Consider the following 21,099-nt stretch of genomic DNA (forward strand, 5'->3'; position numbering starts at 1 on the left):
CAACTGAAGAAGGTACACTAGCCTGCCCTTTCTCTTTCTCTGGACTCACTTTGCAAACTAGGCTTCAGTCATGTGCAGCAGGGTAGGGAGGACCAGAATATGACTTCTGAAACACAGCCACACATGGTCAAAGATAGGCAGAGGGAGCAGCTGTGGAGGCTACAATTTGTAGGGAAAGGAACTCCAGAAACAGAGACCAAAATATACCTTTACCAGTCCTGGTGGGCAATCTGGAAGTAGAACTGGAGCACGTTGAAACTCCTGGATCAACCAGGGAAACAGCAAATGCAGCAGGCAGGCCCCGAAATGGCTTCTTGGGTCTTTGCTTTGCAACAGTCCAGAGCAAAGCAGTAATGTAGTGGAGCCTTGAAAAGAGCTTTTGGAGCAGCTTGAGTAAGCAGGGACCTCTGTTTCAGCAGGCAGGGGTCCAGAGATAGTGAAGGAAACGAAGGAGAGAATCAGACTCCTGAGTTTTTGCTGGCTAAGTGATTCAGCAGGCGATTTCAGGTAGAGTGATATTCAGCAGAGTGGGTGACCCAAGACCCAGTGCCCAAAACAGTGATTCACCAGGTGATTTCATAGTTGAACTGGGCAACCAAAATCCTGAACCCAGAACATGGCTCTAGGAGTCCAGTTTTTATACCTTTCTGGCAGAGCTTGGGAAAGTTACTTTTTTGAACTACAACTCCCATCAGTCCCAGCCAGCATGGCCACTGGATTGGGCTGTTGGGAGTTGTAGTTCAAAAAAGTAACTTTTCCAAGCTCTGCTTTCTGGACAAAAGCCTCAAAGGAGAATGCAGAATTTATTGGATCAGGCAGGTATTCCTTCCTTTATTTCCATTCCTATTATGAGCCCTATGGTGAGGTAATAGGCTTTTCTTTTCTGAAGACATGTGGTGGCATTCACCTTTTAGCTAGCTTGATAAGCAGGCAGCCTGACAATAGTTGGTGAGGTGGGCAGCAGCAGTAGAGCAGGATGATTGCTGAGAAGCTGTCTTAGCCTGTCATGACTGTCCCTCTGTGGCTCCTCCGAGCCCCTACCTCCGTCCTCCACTGCCCTCCCCCACTGCAGCAAAGACCTGACAGCTCTCAGAAGGCTGTTGTCACACTGTAGTTTGCAGTGTTATCTGTCGGTGGCCAAGCTAACTGTGACAACAGCCTTCTGAGACCTGCTAGGTGAGAGACAGGGCCAGCGAGGGCTGTGGTCCAGGGAGAGGGGATGTTGTCTGGGGAGAATCCTGAGGGCCAAATAGAGAAACTTGGAGGGCAGCATTTGGCCCCAGGCTTAAGTCCCCCCACCCCGGTACTTGACTCTTGATTCAATGTTAGTAAACAGAAACCCACATCCTTTTCTTCCAGTGCCTCTGGCTAAGAGACAAAGGCCAAGTTTCCCATAAAGCTGGCTTTGGCTTCCATCTTTGTGAAGGGAACTTAAACCTATGTGAAAAGCAAAACTTTGGAAACACATCCCAGTGAGGAGCTGCCAAAAGAACATATGTATGATGACCGTTGGAAAGACTTGGAAAAGCATTGTATAGTGATGCTGTTACACTAGAATTAAGGTTCATGCCGCTGGATGAAGGCCCCAATATCAAACAACTGAGACTCAGAATTGCCAACCAAGGCCTTTATTAACTATATGTTTGCAAACGGAGAGCTCACATAGACTCATGTCATTTTGTGAGGTCTGAAGCTGTCATGATTCTTTACAGGCAGTTATACACTCTGAGTTGCAAGCAATTGGCAATACATGGACATTCCAAAGGTGGGGGTTAGTCATGCTCTGTGCTTTTGCACTGTGCGCAAAGCTACAAGATAAGCAAACTGCAACCTCTGAATCATTCATTGTATTATTCCCAGTTTTGCTGACTTCTAGCAAACGGTCAATGACCTACTGTTGCCAACTTACCAAAGGTCATTGTCATTATTCTACATGTATTGTCAGCATTTCTATAGGTACAGGAAAACTTCCAATTTCTCAGTATAACAATGCTTTTAGGTTATTATTTGTATTATATAGAAAGATGGCATAAAGTTGGTTTAAATTCTCATTCTCATTAATAGCAACCCTGAATGGTTGAGCACCTATCACTTTGGACCAGGTTTAAGGTGTTGGCTTTGCTGTACTAGAGAGCAACCTTAGGTATGAAGTCTTAAATACATTTATGAATTAAAACTGGGGATTTGCAGGGGAGGGAGTGTTTAATTTCCTTAACCACAAAATGGAATTTTGAGATGTCAGTGGTTGGGGGTAGGAAGAAATCTGGAAACGGAGGAAGGCAACTTACATAGCTTATAGAGCAGCTGGGCAACCTAAGGCCCTAGGCATAATTAGGCCCAGCACCGACCCCAGTTTGACCCGTGAGGCCATTTCCAACAAACCACACCCAACTACCCCACATCTGATATACCATGTCAGGTTTGGGGCAGGTACGGATGTGGCTACAAAGGATCAACATCTTAAAGGGAGTGTCCTATTTTTCCTTTGCAAGTGAGGCTCCCTGTGAGCACTGCTTAGGGCTGGAGGAAGCATTTTGAATCTAAGCCACTTTGCCTACAAAGAACTTCTCTGTGTTAAAATCAAGGAGGCTACACAGTGGATGTAGAACAACAACTTCAGAAGTTCTGGGTATGGCAAGATATCAGGGCCAAACAACTTCTTCCAGCATTTTTTGAGTAATAAATGCTAGCCCCTTTCTTATGGCCTTATGCTCTTTCTCTGTCAATTATTACTCACTGGAATTTGGTATGCATATTGAATAAACAATGAAATTTATGGTCCTTTTAAAAGCTATGATTTTTATTTTCAATAACAACAGATGTGTTCCAAAGGAAAAATTAAAATGTCATCAAATCCCTGCAAACTGTTTTGAAAAAACTCAGCCTCAAAGTACATATTTTGCTACTTGCTCTTGAGCCGTCATCCAGCCTGTTTCATTGTCCTTAGTTCACTGGTGTACCAAGGTGCAAACTGTGCTCCACAATGCTGGAAAGGGAACTCAGTGCCAACCGTGTTAAGAGCCCGACACATCTCGTTGTTCTACAGCATGACAAGGACTTCATCTGGGTTACCTGCTTTATCTACTAGGATCTCCCCCAGGGCATTCAGGAATCCAGTGAATTCTATTAGTCTCCAGGAGTGGACCATCTTAATCTGTCCATTACCCTGGCTGGGGAGGATCAGAGCCATTAGTCTAAACTTCACCAGTAAGTGTTCTGACCATGACAATGGGATGACATTGATCCCCCCCCATCGCCAGAACACCCCATCCTCCATCTGGAGCAAAAACCAAGGATGTACCCAGCCCTATGTGTCAGACTGCTTACAACTTGAGACAGCCCCATGGTCATCATGGTGGCCATGAAGTCCTGAGCTGCAATACTAGAGGCAGCCTCAGCATGGGCATGGAAATCACCCAGGGCTATCATTCTGGGCTTTTCCAATACTACAGCCGAGACAGCCTTTACCAACATGGTCAGAGAAGCTGCTGGACAGCACTGTAGACAGTACACCAGCAGCAACCCTAGTTTACTGCCTCCTTGGCCCGACACCAGGTGCAGGCCCTCACAGTCAGCTCCAAGACAGAGTGGTTTCCTGGTAAACCACAGCAACCCCTCCCCCCATCCCTGCAGCTGGTGCTGCTGTTGCACTAAGTATCCAAGTGGGCAAAGATGGGTCAGATCAACTCCTCCCAGTTCACCTACCCATGTCTTGGTAAATCATTAATGAGTGTGGTATTATTGTACACTGATCTGATGTTAAACAACCAGTGTGCACAGCAGCTAAGTAACCAGGAACCCATTCATGGGGGGAGTGGAAACAAGGAACAAGGCAAGAATAGCCTTGCTCTTATCTTCTGTGGTGGCTCATCACCTCCCATGGCTCCCTCCGTCTATCCATGATTACTGGAACTGGGGTGGCATCACCCATGTCCCTCCTTACCAAGACTCCTGAACACATAATATGGACACAACAAGAGCCCACCAATAAAACGTACCATAACCAGTTATTCCAGTACACCTCTTGAGAGAATTGGGGACAGCCAAACCTACTCAATATTTTTCACACAGAGCACATCGTAAAAGGACAAATTGCATGCAAAAAATGTATATGTTGCATATAAAACTATGGCATATTTAATTCTGTATATAAAACTGTTCCTACTGAGTCAATTGACAATTAATTGACAATTAACTGGTTGTAGATTTTGGCAGTAGGCTTGGGAGAAGCTGTTTGGAAAGTGAGAGCCTTGGGTGATGCTGCCCTGGTTTTAATTTTCATGGGTAAGGGGAGATGAGGCTATTTATGGCTAGTTTCTCCTTCCTACCACTCCCATGGCCAGAGTGCTGGTTGCACATCTGCTGTGCCCACCAGCCTGTGTGTGTTGTTAATACCAAATCAGTACAGTATATACAGTGAAATGCCCTCACTCATCCATGATTTGATCATGGATGAGTGTGCCCATCTGCCATGTATTGATGAGACCTGGGTGGGTGTGCTGGGAGGAGTTGATCTGATCCATCTCTGCACATCTAGATTCTTGGTGCAGCATGAACCCAGGCTAAAGCAGAGCTTGGAAAAGTTATGTTTTTTAACTACAACTCCTATCAGCCCAATCCAGTGGCCATGCTGGCTGGGGCTGATGGGAGCTGCAGTTTAAAAAGGTAACTTTTCCAAGCTCTGGGCTAAAGTAATGGGAGGAGGGAATGGTTGTGGTTCACAGGTCTCCCATCATCACCAGAAAGCCCTGCTGTCTTGGAGCTTGCTGTGAGGACCTGCACTTGGTGACAGACAACAGAAAAGTAATCTAGGGGCCAACTCCAGGAATGCCGGGGCCCTTGGGCATCAGCTTGCCCTGGGCCACAGCGTGTGCATGCACGCCTGTGTGCCTGCACATGCATGTGGCCCCCCATGCCCCCTACCTACCTGTCTGCTGTCTTTTACCATTGCCCTTAAAGAAGATGGCGGCTGTGGTTTCCCTAAGGGGATGACACCTCCGCCACCATCTTTGTTGATGGCACGTGTGCGTGCTACGCACACACATCTCTTCCATCAACTAAGATGGCGGCAGGGGCTTCAGTACCTTAGGGAAACTGCGGCCGCCATCTTCGTTAAGGGCAATGGTAAAAGACAGCAGACAGGTAAGTGAGGTGTGGGGGGGCATGGGGGCCCTATGGATCAAGGAGGGGAGCAGAGGGGTGGCTGAGGGGGTCCCTGTAGCTCCAGGGGCCATCGGGCCAGTACCCCACCTGGCCACCCTTTAGAACCGGCCCTGCTACGACTGCTCATTTTGTACCATCCCATGTTGCTCTGCAGCTTCTCTGACCAAGCAGGAAAAGGTGGACTTGGGTGTGGTATTGAAATTTAACATCCATGCTGATCAGTAGTGTAGTGGGAAATTCAGAAGTGCAGGGTCCCTTCATATTAGTTACAGTCATGTCCCCCCCTTTATGCTGCTCGGTTGAGAATGAAAGCCTTGTTAATGCTTTCTCCCTCAATGACAGATGTCCCTAGGAACCAATCAGCATGACAGGGGACAGTGTTAGCGACTGAGAAGAGTCTTTCACTCTGATTGGCTCCAGTCACCAGGAAAGGACAAGAAAGCATGTTAGAAGACTCTTCTCAGTGGCTAACATGCTCCTCTTTTATGCTGATTGCCTCACAGGATGCTGGAGACATAGGACCCTGCTGGGACCCTGCTCCCAAAAAGGTAAGGGGTCTAAGATGCCCCCAAGACCCTGGATGACTACACCCGTTTCTAAGTCCCAGAGCTGAACCAAGACAGCTCCACAAAAAATCAACTCCTGTTTATCCCAAGGTTCTTTCCTTTCAACAGTACACTTGAGGATGTACTAGAGGGCATTTTTGTTGTTGGTACTGTTAGTTGGGAAGCAGAAATCCTTGGTGCTAATCTGTAAATCACCTCAAAATCTACCAGGAGGATCAGATCTCTCTCTCTCTCTCTCTCTCTCTCTCTCTCACACACACACACACACACACACACACACACACACACACACACACTCACATTAGACCTGAGAGCTCTGTGTACAGTAGATGCATTACCCTGTAAAACTAGTTACTAGGGACAGCCCCTATTTTCCACTACTAGTCCATGTGAAACCTTGTCACCACTGGGATTCTGGAGATCTGATCAGTTAGAGCAACAGACAAAAACCTGGCAGAGGAGGGGTCCAGTTCCCACTTTGCCACAAAGCTCATCCACTGACCTTGGGCCAGCCACCATCTCTGCAGCCTGACCTATCTTACAGAGGTATTATGAGGACAAAATGGGAAGGGGGAGCACCTTAAGCTGCTTAGAGAAAAGGAGGCCTATAAATACTGAAATAAATATATAACACACACACTTTTATGAGGGGCGGAAGAGAATGGGAAAAAATCTCCACTTCCCCCCACATCATATATATACTGTGTTTCTAATGGTGTAAGTCTATACATGCCTACTCAGAAGTTAATTCCATTGAGTTCAATGGGACTTACTCCCAGGAAAATTGTGCTTAGGATTGTGTCTGAAACCCAGACACAGAATTGTGTTGTGTGTGCCTTTGAATCCTCTGAAACCTCCACAGGCCTCCCCTGCCCCCATTCAATATCCATCCTGCCTCTCTCCCCACTGTCCTTTTTCCTTCTCTCCCCTGCTTTTCCAGGATCCTCATCTGGCTTTAACTCACCATCCCTTTGCAAGCTTTTTTTCGGCTCAACTTCTGGGAATCTGCAGCCAAAGATTGCTCCAAGGATGAAGAAACATACAAAAGGCAGTTTCTCTCTGAGAAAGGAAGGGTGAAGGACAAGGAGGGGACTTACCCTTTCCACCCACGATGACCCCCTCCACCACTTCTTTGCTTACCCATATATGTGGACTTCTCTAGGTATGTGAGCTCTGTGCATTTAAGCCTTTGAGAAAAAGTCACGGGCGCTCAGCAACTCCTCCTCTCCTTAGGAGTGCAAGCAAAAGTCTCTTTCCTGCCTATGCCTTCTTTCCTGCCTTAGAGGCTTGCCGCCCACTGACAACTCCTGCAACTCAGCAAGCTTAGCCAAGAGCAGTGGCAGCCTATGTCAGTCACTTCCTGTGCATCTCAAAAGGCCAAGCCAGGCTGAAGGGATGGACTTTTGCGACCCGCCTGCGATTTACTGACCTTGTCCCATACTCTGACCTTCACCTTCTGTAGTTTAAAAATTAAAGTTATGGATGACTGCTATTTAATTAATTTAAGAAATTTAACATTGGACTCTAAGATAGCACAGGACATGCTCAGTAAGAACAAACAGTGTTCTAAAATCTAAACTCACAGCTGCTTGGCTTGGCTAAGCAGGGGGCCACACACATGCCAGATGTTTGTTGCACTTTAAACCATCATGGCTTCCTCCAAAGATCCTGGGAAGTGCACTTTGTGAAGGGTGCTGAGAGTTGTTTAGAAACTCCCATTCCCTGACAGAGCTCCAGTGGCAGAGCGGTTTAACAGTCAGCCCCTCTTCTGGGGACTGTGGCTCTGTGAGGGAAATAGGGCATCTCCTAGCAACTCTCAGCACCCTTCACAAATTGCAAATTGATGTCTTCACCATTATGTGACATTGACCAATAAAAAGGCTTTGAAATTAATAAAAATAAATTTAATGATGAATAATGAAAGAAATATAATTTTCTAGGTCAGATTCTCTGTAGAAACAATAGTAATACAGGAAAGAAGCAAAGTAAGAGGAACACTAACAAACACACACAAAAATGTAATTCGCCATTTTGGAGAATCATGTGCTTCTGACCACTCACCATATGCTCAGAGACACATGTTACCAGATTCTTCCAAGCTACACAGGAAGTAGAGTGGACTGTGAAAGACCAACCCAAATTGTGTTTGCATTTTGACAAATGTGTAGGGCAGTACAATATCTCAGAGAGGAGGTCAGGTCTCCTGCTCCCGTGGTGCATTCACTATAGCTGCCCAATTTCCCTACTTTTAAAAGTTTGATAGCAATATCTGTTGGCTATAGGTACGTGTTTATACCACAAGGGTTTTTTTTGCATATTAATGAATTTGCATCTAGTCATCAGAATATCACAAAACTACACACATATGGTATAATATTAACAATAGTAAAATCAATAACATCTACACTAGGGTTGCCATATTGCCTGGTTAGCCAGGTTTTACCTAGTTTCTATGCATGCCACCCGGCGCCCGGCTAGCCCTTTAGGTGGCCCGGATTCTCAGCTTTAATTTAAAAAAAAGATTAAGTTTCTAGGTGGTCCGGTTCTCGAGATATACATAAAAACGTCAGCCGCCCCCGACTGTTAAATCTTTCTTTAAACAGTACTGTATCGCACTTCATAGCTTTAACCCCGCCCGTTCAGGATTGCAGCCAATCAGGGATTGTGTTTCAGTTTCATTGACCTGAGGCAGTGTCTAGAAAACAAAATGGTGGTTTCACCCCCTGTTTATCTGAAAATCTCATAAATTGGGTAAGTATATACATTTCAGTTTTTTTTCCTCTTGTGTGCAGGAGTCAGATCTTGGGCAGTGTTTTGAAAACCTTCCCAATGCTTGCTTTTTGTAAGAGCAATGCTAATCCCATATGCCCAGAGTAAATCCCATTGAATTCAATAGGACTTACTTTTTGAGTAGACATGGTTATGAATGTGCTGAAAATCAATGGGACTTTGGAGTGAATGTAAAAAAGAATTGTGTTTGTGCCCTCCAGTCCTATTTTAAAGCAAGTAGGCAGGGCTTACTTATGTATTACAGTTTTTATTCTGTAGGAAAGTAATACTGATTTTTTAAAAACTAATACTGATTTTTCTGCAATGACCAACTGGTTTGACAATAAACTATTATATGGGCTGTATGTATTTATACATCTGCAGTGTGTGTGTGTGCGTGTATGGAGTCTTTCCAACACCCCTGTGAGGTAGGGTTGGAAACCAAGGCAGCTCACAACAAGAAATAAAGCCATTTAAAATCCAATAACCATAAAAACAAGTATAAACAGTTGCAAAACAGCATAAAGTGGCATGATTCGGAATTTTGGGTTGTGTGAATGAAGTTGCTTATCACTTGAAGTTGCATTTCTGTCCCTGTTTGAGTAAGTCCCACTGAATACGCTGGGACTTGCTTCTGAATAAATAAACCTAGGATTGCACTATAAATATCTTTACAGTTTGTGTAAATAATAAATATATTTGATAGTCATGCTTTTATATAAATATTTCTTCATTTATCATATTTTTGGTTTTTGGTTAGGAATCCTGACTGGTTGTGAGATGCTTAGTTTTCTGCCTTACTCATAGGAATCTTGTTGTGGTTGGTATGGTATTACATTTAGGAAAGTGTTATTGCCTTTTGTGTTGTTTTTTTCCTATTTGCATTTCACTTATCTTTAACCTCACTCCGTTACAGCCATAGAAGCAGCAGCAACATATGCAAGATAATTAACTCCCATTAGTGATAAGAACAAGAATTTATAATTATTATTTCAATTAAAACAAGAGGCTTATCAATACTTTGAAGAGGACCAGATATTTATTTTCTTTCTGAGCCCAGGTCTGGGTCTTTCATGATGCCCGGGGGGGGGGGAGAAGGAGAGTAGTCGATAAGACAGACATCCTGGCATTGGTAATCTAATTAGCAAGGTATGTGTGGGGTTGTTGCACACTTCCAGGCCCAGTTCATTTTGAGTATGGAGGTGGAACCTGTGTAGATGTGGTTGATCAAAGGGAGAAGAAATTTTGAGTTAAGCAAAGCTCTGCTTTTATAAAACCTAAGAAACATACAGATACTTTGAATGTCTGAGTGCCTGCACCAGTGGAATACTGGAAGAACTTGTAAAACTTGCTGCAACAGTATTTACAACTGAGCATGTTGTGTGAAAGACTCCTTTTCCTAACATTTTGGCTTCTTGTTTTTCTCCACCCACCACATCTTTGAAATATATCGTATATGGTTAACCGTACTGCTGCCCTGACTTACTTTATGTTTGTTGCTATTTTGTGTTTTTATTATGTTTTTATATTGATTGTGTATTTTTATTGTTTTTATTATATTTGTAAGCTGTGCTGAGCTCTGTTTTTAACAGCAAAAGGGCAGGATATAAATTCTCTTAATCAATCAATAAATACTCCATAGTGTTGGAAACTAGAGTCTAGGCATTTAAGGCTAAAAATGTTGCTTTTAAAAAAAAGATTTCTCACATCTTTCCCCAGTTTTTGGTGGTAATTCCTAGGCACAAAAACAAAACAACTGGACAATCCAAACATTAATATGCAAATAATTTGCATAATATGCAAATACTTTACATAATATGCAAATTAACCTGCCTGGATTTGTGGAAGTGGAATATGGCAACCCTAATCTACACAGACCATACTAAAATTGATTTTAAAAGCACAGATGACAAATTCTGATTCTCAGTGGCCACACATACCATTTCTTTCTCTCTTTGTTTCAATTCAAATGAACTGTATCACCCACAGATATGAATGTACCCAATTTAGAGAGATAGTAGGCTAGCAAGCCTCTAAGGGGTGAGAGAAAATCCAGATCACTCTATCCAATCATTGGGAATCTCCCCAGCAATGACTTACTCCCCAGATTATACCCCTTACCATCGATGTGCTCTCCATGCCTTGAATTTCTTTCCATGGCTGGCTAGAAAGTGTCCTTGAACGGTGATTGTGTATCTTGCTTGCCTGAATGTGTGTGTGTGTGCGCGCGCGTGCAGAATCCACTGACTTTTGCATGCATGCCATCTCTAATGCTCCACCAACGTTGGCCTATGGCCTCAGCCATCAACGACACAGCCCCTAGATGGTTGCCTGTAAGGGGATGTGGTTCGTGGGCTGGATAAAAAAATCTGATTCCCGCTGTAAGCCGATGATGGAACAAGGATCTGAGTGAGGAGAAACAAATTGTCATGTGATGATTCAAAATAACTGGAGTCAGACTGTTGGATCAAAACATGGGGAAAAGAACAGGCTGATGGTGCAAAGATTTTCCCCACCCCTTTTCTTGCTTACTGCCCCCCCAAACAACAACAGTGGGTTGTGAGATCCTCTTAACAGTAATGGCATGTGGTTGTATGGGGAAGGCAGGAGACAGGGAGGAATCACACAAAACTGGGCTTTTGAATGAAAGAAGAGAATTGTGAAGTGTGTGAGATGCAACTCAGGCATTTATCGGAGGAGATGTATATTTTTTTTTGTATTTTCCACACTGCCTCTTGGATGCCCTTGTTCCTTAAGCTGTAAATGATGGGATTCAGAACTGGTGGCAAAACTGTATACAGTACAGCAGAAACCAAGTCCACAGTGGGAGAGGAAAGTGTGTTAGGCCTTCATGTGATGAAGAATAAAGTAAAGACAGTCAGGTGGGGAGTGCAGGTAGAGAAAGCTTTATATCTGCCTTGAACAGATGGGCTCCTCAGCACAGCAGAGAAGATGTAGCCATAGGGAAAAAAAGATTAACCCACCACAAAATGAATCCACCATGATTGCAATGACAAAAATCAGAATTTGGTTAACTTTTGTATCAGTAGAACAAATCTTCATCAACTGAGGGATATCACAGAAATATAGCCCAATAATATTGGACCCACAGAAATCCAGCCTGAAAGTGACACTTGTCTGTAACAATGCGTGGATCAGCGTGCTTATCCAGGAAGCAGCTGCCATTTGGGTGCAGGCATTCCAATTCATGATTAGCTGGTACTGTAGAGGATGGCAGATTGCAACATAACGGTCATAAGCCATGATGGTGAGCAAGGCAAGCTCAGAACCTGCAAAGGTTTGAAAGAAGAACACCTGGGCCACATATCTGGGAAAAGAAATCAATCTGTTGTCTGTCAAAGAAGAGGCCATGGATTTGGGGATGGTGACTGTGATATAGCCAATGTCTGTCAGTGACAGGTTGACCAAAAAGAAGTACATTGGGGTGTGAAACTCAGGGTTCAGGGCTACAGCAATGATGATGAGAAAATTTCCCACTAAGGCTATTAAAGAAATGCAGAGAAACATCACAAAATAAAAAACCTGCTCATTGCGGTCATTGGAAAATCTCATCAGGAGGAACTCTGTTACAGTAGATTGGTTGGCCATTTCATTTCTTTGAAATGTTCTGTAGAAATGATTTTCTGGAGGGTATCTATGTTGTTCCAGGAGGGTCTCTGTGTTGGTCTGTTGTACGCTTGTGGCACCTTAAAGTAAAAGGAGTTAACAAGAGTAAATCAGTTGAGGCAATGGGGAGCAATATTATTGCCTTGAAAATATTCACTTACTGCCACACTGTCAACGGATTTCATTTTGTGACCAGTTTTCAACCAACTCTATTGCCTTGAAAGGGTGTTATAGCTCCTCTGCTCTTCATGCTAAGTGCCCCCATTCCCTGTTGTAACGTGTTCCTCCCACAACACCTACCAATGCAGCACAAACAGCGGTAGGGAGGGGGATCTTCATGGATAGAGTTGTGTACACAAGGGTTTTCATGGCATCTTTAGTGTTCCAGATTAGTGTTCCAGATTTCATTGTATTGTTTCCATGTATAACTATATGCACCAATCCATTTCCATAGAGATGTTCAGGGTGCATGCAAAGATGTCAGATGAGGACCCATATCAAAATGGGTACTGTCAGGACAAAGCTGCTTAGGTGACCCTGCTTCTTGCTCCCAATCAACATGTTCAACATAAGGCCATGGGGCAGCCTGAGTAGTCCCATTCCTGACATAAGTGCTCCTTCCCCTGTGCCCACATGTATCAAATATAAATCAATAGGAAGGAGGCCTTCATGGATATAGATATGCACACCAAGGCTTCCACAAGATTTGAAAACCCAAATCATTGGGGTTCCAGATCCTGTGGGAGCCTTTGTTCATTCACCTACTGTGCTGAATGGATGGGTGTCACTGGAGGGCCCAGATGTGAGCATGCAAAATTGGGGAGGGAGCTACTCAGAGCTGCCCCACTCCTTGCTTCTTTGATGATTAACATGTGGGCTATAACAGTCACTTCCCTCACATTCCATTAAAATTTGAGTAGGCTTCTAAGATGGGGGGAGGGAGAGGAAGATTTAGATAAGAGATCACAGCATTGAATAAAATAAGGTGAAATGAAGTTTTATTTTTGAGGAAATTGAAGGTTGCTTCGAAAACCCAATTTTACAACCAGCCTAGTATCTGAAAAAAAGTGAAATTCAACTGGAAAAGTGTATTGAGGAACTGAAATTCTCCATAGACCCACCTTAGTTGCATGACAAATCAACATTAGAAGACATAATTAGATGCTAAATATAGTTTATCAGAGCAAACATAAATCATTTACCCTTTGAACCTTATTTAAACAATAAAACAAATAAACCAAACCTCCTTGGAATTGGGTCACATTAAGGATCTGTTAGGTGCAGGGAAAGTTTAGCCCTCTAGATGATACTGAACTACAACTCCCTCCACTGTTGGCCATTGGCTATGCTTGCTGGGGCTGATGGAAGTTGTATTTTAGCAACTTCTAGAGGCCAAAAGGTACCCACTCCTGTATTATGTCATCACATTAATTTCTATTGATATTAATTCCATACCAGTTTGTGAGAATGCAGCAATACATGATATTTGAATTAGAAAAAAGAGATTATAAACTATGGGTGTGGGTGTTTTTCTTTTTACAAATCATAATCTCAACTATTTTTTTTTCATGAATCAAATCTCAGGGTTTATGATCAGTCACCAAAATTCTCAGACACCATGGTGTTATTGTCTCCTATGTAACAACTGTAACTTCTTTCATCACAGAATAGCAATTCTTGCATTAATCCTGTTCTAATACAGTGTGGTGTAGTGGTTAAGGTGTTGGACTACGACCTGGGAGACCAGGGTTTGAATCCCCACATAGCCATGAAGCTCACTGGGTGACCTTGGACCAGTCACTGCCTCTCAGCCTCATGAATCTCTCAGCCTCATGAAAACCCTATTCATAGGGTCGCCATAAGTCGGAATGGGCTTGAAGGCAGTACATTTACATTTTAATATACAACATTTGGAATTTAAGACCAATGTGAATTCTGAAACACCACACTATTATCTACTCCTATATAATAATGGCATTTTCTTTCAAGGTACAATACTGATCTTTGCATTACTTCTTTTCCAATATTCAACTTCTTTTTAGAACTAAGATCCTCAACATCTTAGAAGCCCTGGTCTCTACTGATGATGAGCTAAGAGGGTTCTACTCACCTCTGTTCTTGGCTTGGTGGAACAAAGTGCCAACATGCTTAAGGATAGTCTTTATTAGATTATTCTGTGAGGAGGAGGAGGAAGAGATTGAGTCATCCTTGTTGTCTGTAGTGTTTTCAGGGATTCACCCCATAGGGAATCTCAGAGGTCCCATGATGATAAGCAAGGCCTAACTTGCAAAGCAAGCAGGGCAATTATCTATCTTGCCAACCCTTTCCTTTTCTTTCTTTTTCTTCTGTCTTCAAACCATTGACCCTTAACTAGGGATAGGGGACAAACTGAGTCGGGTTAACATGTAAATGCATGTTACTGCTTAACCCACATTTTCTTAAACAATTCACAAACTATCCTTCAAAATCCACACATCTTCAAAATTTGCAATGCACTTATCTAAACAACTAATGTGTACAGAAATTCATATATTAAGGGAAAGTGTGCATTGAAATAAATATATTACTGTAAATATCATACAAAATGCATTAAGAGGGAAAACGGCTTCTAAAAATATGTATATAAGGCCAAATTGCTTGCAAAAATGTGTAAGTTGTAGGTAAAATGATAGAATATTACACTCTTTGTATACAACTGTTCCTAGCCTGTCAGATGCCTTCTGTCAAAATGGATAATTAACTGGTTGTGAGTGTTGTCAGGAGGCTGCTATTGATTACATTGTGTGCTTAAGAGGAAGCGAAATAGGGAAATGACGGCTATGGGAGATGTTGCCCCCATTTCAATGATGATGGGTAAGGGGAAATGGGGAGGTAACAGGTCATCATTGAAGGTGACGGCAAGATTATTTATGTCCACTTCGTCCTTCTTCCCCTCCTCCACTCCTATGACCAGATTCCTGGTTCATTGTCTGATGTGCTCCTCAGCCTATGAGTTGAGGTTTGATCCATAATTTTATCAGGTAGGATGGTGCCCCTCTGGCACCATGGGTGAGCTGGGGGAGGTGATTTGACCCACCTGTGCACACCCAGATACTCAGTGTAGTATCAGTACAGGCTGCAGGGGTGAGGGCAGGGGAGTGGTTGTGGAACCCTTTCAGCTGACTCTGAGAACCTGCACCTAGTAATGGGCCAAGTAGACAATAAACTAGGGTTGTTACTGGTGTTCCATCAGTTATGCTGCCCTGCCCAGGAACTCTCTGAATGAGCAGGAAGGAGTGGTCTTGGGTGTGCTGTTGAATTTCAACACCAACACTGAGGCTGACTCTAATGTTCTAGTTCAGAACTTCATGGCTTCCATTGTGATGTTGGGGCTGTCTAAAGTTGTCATTAGTCCAATACTCAGGGTAGGGTATACTCTTGATTTGGTCTATGATGCTGATATGGTAAAAGGTTGTCTGGAGATGCGGGAAGATACCACATTGTTGTCATGGTCAGGCCACCACTTTTTGAAGTTTGAAGTTTTGGATCATGGTTTTGATTCCTGCCCCTCTTGAAGGGGTGGTGGACCAATTTGGATGGTCTGTCCCTGAAGATTGATAGAATGACATTGGATCATGAATCACCATATGCTCAGAGGCACATTACCAAATTCTTCCAAGCTACACAGGAAGTGGACAGTGGATTGGACTGTGAAAGACCAACCCAAATTGTGTTTGCATTTTGACAAACTTGTAGGGCACTACAATATCTCAGAGATGAGGTCAGGACTCATGCTCCCCTGGTGCATTCACTATAGCTGCCCAATTTCCCTGCTTTTTAAAGTTTGATAGAAATATCAGTGGGTTATAGGTACAGTCTTAAACCACAAGTTTTTTTTTACCTATTAGTGAATTTCTCTGCTTTTTTCATCCAAGAGGTAAGATATTTGATCCTAATAGTGGATTGATCATTTGCATTCCTATTGAGTTCAGTGGGATTCACTCCCCTTCAATCATGCTTAGGATAGGTTAAACTGACCAGGGCAGAGGGAGGGAGGGCTGCAGTGAGCAGGGGAGGAGGAAGAAGGGAGGGGAGGAGGAAGGGAGGGGAGAGTGGAAGGAGGGGAAAGGCATGTCTGATCATTTGCATGCTTATGGAGTTCAATGGGATTTACTCCCTTGCAATCATGGTTAGGATAGGTGCAACTGACAATGGGGGAGGGGGAGGGGAGAGGAGGGGGAAGGAGGGGATTGGAAGGGGAGGAGCAAAGGAAGGGGGAGGGAAGGGGCAAAGGAAGGGGGAGGGAAGGGGCAAAAGGGAGGTGATGGGAGGGAGGAGGAGGGGGGACAGGTTTGATCATTTTATGCTAATTGCGTTCAGTGAGATTTACTCCCATGCAACCATGCTTAGGAGGGAGAGGGGAGAGGGGGAGAAGAAGGGGATTGGAAGGGGTGGGGCAAAGGAAGGGGGAGGGAAGGGCCAAAAGGGAGGTGATGGGAGGGAAGAGGCGGGGACAGGTTTGATCATTTTATGCTTATTGAGTTCAGTGAGATTTACTCCCATGCAATCATGCTTAGGATAGGTGAAACTGACCTGCGGGAGGGGCAGGGAGAGGAGGGAAGGAGATTGAATGGGTTGGCACTGGGCAGAGGGAAAGCCCTTTTCCTTTTCAAAAGGAAAACATTGTGAACAGTATCATTGCTTTTCAGGGTTTCCCCCTCCTGTTTTTTCTACAGCAGGCACATGTAGCTTCCCACCCAAATTAAACCAAAGCTGTCCCTGGCCACATCCACACCAGACCTTTATTCTACTTTACACAATCATGGCTTCTCCCAAAGAATTCTGGGAAGTGGTGTGGGTATGGCCCCCTGATTAGCCAAGTGAAGCAGCTGTGAGTCTGGCTTTTAGAACACTGACAGTTGTTACTTACTGAGCACGTCCAACATTATCATTCAGTTCAATGTAAATAATAATAATAATAATTAAAATCAGAAAGGGATTTTTTTAAACTTTTAAACTGCAAAACGTTTTTGAATTCAGGACTATACATTTTAAGGTTTTGTTTTGAAATGAGCTTATGGGAAGCATCAGGATGGCATGGGTTTGTTTTCAATTTAACAGTGCAGAATGTGAAAAATCCATGCTGGCTATAATGGGGTTGGGAATCCCAGGCTGTACAAAAGTAAAATAGAAATTACTTGTTCCATTCACATTTGTCTCTTGTCTCTGACATACAGACCTCAAAAGGTTGCCCACAAGAGAATGCAATCCTGAGGTCAAAAAGGGTTCCTCACCCCTGGAAAACATTAATGCTTCAAGTAAAGTTACAGTAGCCCTTTATTTATGTAAACTGCTTAGGTTTTGGATGATTCAGGGCAGCAGCAGCATCACTAGTGGGGTGCAGGGGGTGTGGACCTCACCTGGGTGACACCATGAGGTGGGTGACACCAAGAGCCACCCCGTTGCTGGGCAGGTCACCCATGCCGTTGCCTGGTAAAGGAGCCGAGAAGCGCTCTGGGTCAGCGTCAGAGCAGCCAACTCCTCCTTGGAGGCAGGCAGGTGAGTGGGCAAGACCGGAAGCAGAGTCGGCAGGGCAAGGGAGGTGCACCGGCATTCCCAGGCCTGCTTCCCCAGCTGGGTGCCCCTCTGGCATGTGCCCTCCCATGGGCATGGACAGGGGTGGCTGGCCTGATGTACACGAGCGTGCTCGGCACAAAATTTGGGGGCTTGCCAAGGGCCCTCTGGCACCCGGTCCTATGCGCACCCAAAGCAGGCGCCCGCTCACTGGTAGTGAAGCCAGGACAGGCCTTCCACCATCAGCCTGGAGCGTGTGGTCAGCATCTCCTGCTGAGTGTGCGCACACACACGAGCGTGAGGCCAGCCACCCCCATCCATGCCCCTGGGAGGGCGTGTGCTGGAGATCTGCACCCCCCCACACACTCCTGCTAGTGACACTGCTGCAGGACAGTGCTTTCTTGGTTAAAAAAAAAAGACAAAGAGGTGTTAATGCTCCTATCTTGCTAAAAGTTCAAAATGACTAGCATGGGCTGATAGCAAAAAAGAGGTGCTGGTCTCTGTACCAGGGAGTATTCTCTCTCTCTCTTTCTCTCTCTCTCTCTCTCTCTCTCTCTCTCTCACACACACACACACACACACACACACACACGGAGGCCCTGATTAACAATATATAAATTCCGTAAATATAAAAATAAAAATAAATGAAATTTATTTTTATAATATTATGTAACTTTATTTCTTTATATGCAATTATTGTCACTGAAATAGTTATCCATACAAATATGCAACTAAAGCAAACATATTTAACCCTTCATCACCCAAAAACCAGTAAGAATCTCTTCAAGAAGAATCAGTTCTGGTCAATTGTCAAACGAAAATATAGCTTATCACATCAAAAAGTAACCTTATAAAATCAGATCAGATTGGTTTATTTGTATCTAGTTATCAGAAAATCACAGAACTACGCACATAAAATTATCAGTTGTTACAATTAATAATGTCTACACAGACCAAACTAAAATTGTTTTAAAAAGCACAGACTACAAATTTTGATTCTCCCTAGTCACACACAGCATTTATTCTTTCTTTTTTAATTCAAATGAACTGTATCACCCAAGGCTGTATGTACCCAATTTAGAATGATAGTAGGCTAGCATGCCTGTAAGGGTGGGGAAACTCCAGACTGCTCTATCCAGTCCTTAGTATTCTGTCTAGCCAGATTGTAACCCTCACCGTCCATGTGCCCCCCACTCCTTCAGTTGTTTAGCCTGGCTTGCTGGGAAGTTTTCTTGAACTGTGATAGTGTATCTTTTTTGCCTTTATATCATGTGTGTGTGTTTGTGTGTTTGTGTGTGTGTGTGCAGAATCCGCTGGCTTTTGCATGCATTGCACCTCTATTGCTCCATCCACATTTGCTTCGGGACATGGCCACATTTGCCTCTGGCCTCACCTACCAATGACACACAGCCCCTAGTTGGTTCTCTGTGAGGGGGTGTGGTCCCTAGACTGGAAAAGAGAAAAACTAACCCCTTCTGTAAGCCAATGATGGAACAAGAATCTGTGAAGAAAGAAATTGTCATGTGAGCATTCTAAATAACTAGATGCTAATGGTGAGATCAAAATGTGGTGCAGAGAGCAGACTGCTTATGCAAAGATTTCCCCCATCACCTTTCCTGCTTACTGCCCCCCCCACAAAACAGTGGGTTCTGAGATCCTCTTAACAGTAATGGCATGTGGTTGTAAGTAGGCAGGAGACAGGGAGGAATCAGACAAAACTGGGCATTTGAATGAATAATATAATTGTGAAGTGTGTGAGATGCAACCCAGGCATTTATCGGAGGAGATGTATAATTTTTGGGGGTATTTTCCACGCTGCCTCTTGGATATCTTTGTTCCTGAAGCTGTAAATGATGGGATTCAGAAGTGGTTGAAAAACTGTAAACAGTACAGCAGAAATCAAGTCTACAATGGGGGAGGAAAGTGTTTTAGGTCTCAAATATGAAAAACAAGCTGTGGTGATGAATAAAGAAAAGACAGTCAGGTGGGGAGTGCAGGTAGAGAAAGCTTTATATCTGCCTTGAACAGACGGGATCCTCATCACAGCAGAGAAGATGTAGCCATAGGAAAAAAAGATTAACCCACCACAAAATGAATCCACCGTGATCGCAATGACAAAAATCAGAATTTCGTTAACTTTTGTATTAGTACAGGAAATCTTAATCGACTGAGGGATATTACAGAAATACAGCCCAATAGTATTGGACCTACAGAAATCCAGCATGACAGTGACACTAGTCTGTAACAATGCGTGGATCAGGGTGGTTATCCAGGAAGCAGCTGCCATTTGGGTGCAGGCATTCCAATTCATGATTTGTTGGTACTGTAGAGGATGGCACAGAGCTTGGAAAAGTTACTTTTTAAAACTACAACTCCCATCAGCCCCAGCCAGCATGGCCACTGGATTGGGCTGATGGGAGTTGTAGTTCAAAAAAGTAACTTTTCCAAGCTCTGGGATGGCAGACTGCAACATAACGGTCATAAGCCATGATGGTGAGCAAGGCAAGCTCAGAACCCGCAAAGGCTTGAAAGAAGAACACCTGGGCAACACAGCTGGCAAAAGAAATCAGTCTGTTGTCTGTCAAAGAAGAGGCCATGGATTTGGGGATGGTGACTGTGATGTAGCCAATGTCTGTCAGTGACAGGTTGACCAAAAAGAAGTACATTGGGGTGTGAAACTCAGGGTTCAGGGCTACAGCAATGATGATGAGAAAATTTCCCACTAAGGCTATTAAATAAATACAGAGAAACATCACAAAATACAAAATCTGCTCATCCCTGTCATTGGAAAATCCCATCAGGAGGAACGCTGTTACCGTAGATTGGTTGGCCATTTCATTTCTTTTAAATGTTTTTCAGAAATGATTTCCAGGAGGGAAGCTATGTTGTTCCAGGATGGTCTCTGTGTTGATCTGCTGTAGGCTTGTGGCACCTTAAAGTAAAAGGTGTTAACAAGAGGGAATTAATTGAAGCAATGGGTGGGACAATATTATTCCCTTCCAAATATCCACTCACTGTGACACAGCCAATTGCTTTAATTTGTAGCCACTTTTCAACCAACTCTGTTGCCCTACAAGGGCGTTATAGCTCCTTTGTCCTTCCTGCTGAGTGCCCCCATTCCATGAGGTTAGGTGCCCCATCCCTAACATCTACCAATGCAGCACAAACATTAGTAGGGAGGGGGAAATTCATGGATATGTGCACACAAAGCTTTCCATGGCCTCTTAGTAATTAATGTTCAAGATTCTTTGCTCGTCTTTTCATGTATACCTGTATGCACAAAGACCCCTCCACAGAGATGTTCAGGGTGCACACACAGATGTATAAGAAGGGGGCCTTCATAGATATACTGTGGTTATACACACCAAGGCTTCCACAAGTTTTGAAACTCCAAATAATTGGGGTTCCAGATCCTGTGAGA

General features: G+C 43.8%; 2 pseudogenes; both read right to left on the minus strand.

The window, feature by feature from the left end:
• Nucleotides 1-11,119: 11,119 nt before the first annotated feature.
• On the minus strand, nt 11,120-12,107 carry LOC133367817 (olfactory receptor 14I1-like; annotated as a pseudogene).
• Nucleotides 12,108-19,452: 7,345 nt separating this feature from the next.
• LOC133367818 (olfactory receptor 14A16-like) lies at nt 19,453-20,512 on the minus strand (annotated as a pseudogene).
• Nucleotides 20,513-21,099: the final 587 nt, after the last annotated feature.

Source organism: Rhineura floridana, chromosome 11 (assembly GCF_030035675.1).
Source record: "Rhineura floridana isolate rRhiFlo1 chromosome 11, rRhiFlo1.hap2, whole genome shotgun sequence".
NCBI classification, from domain to species: Eukaryota; Metazoa; Chordata; class Lepidosauria; order Squamata; family Rhineuridae; genus Rhineura; species Rhineura floridana.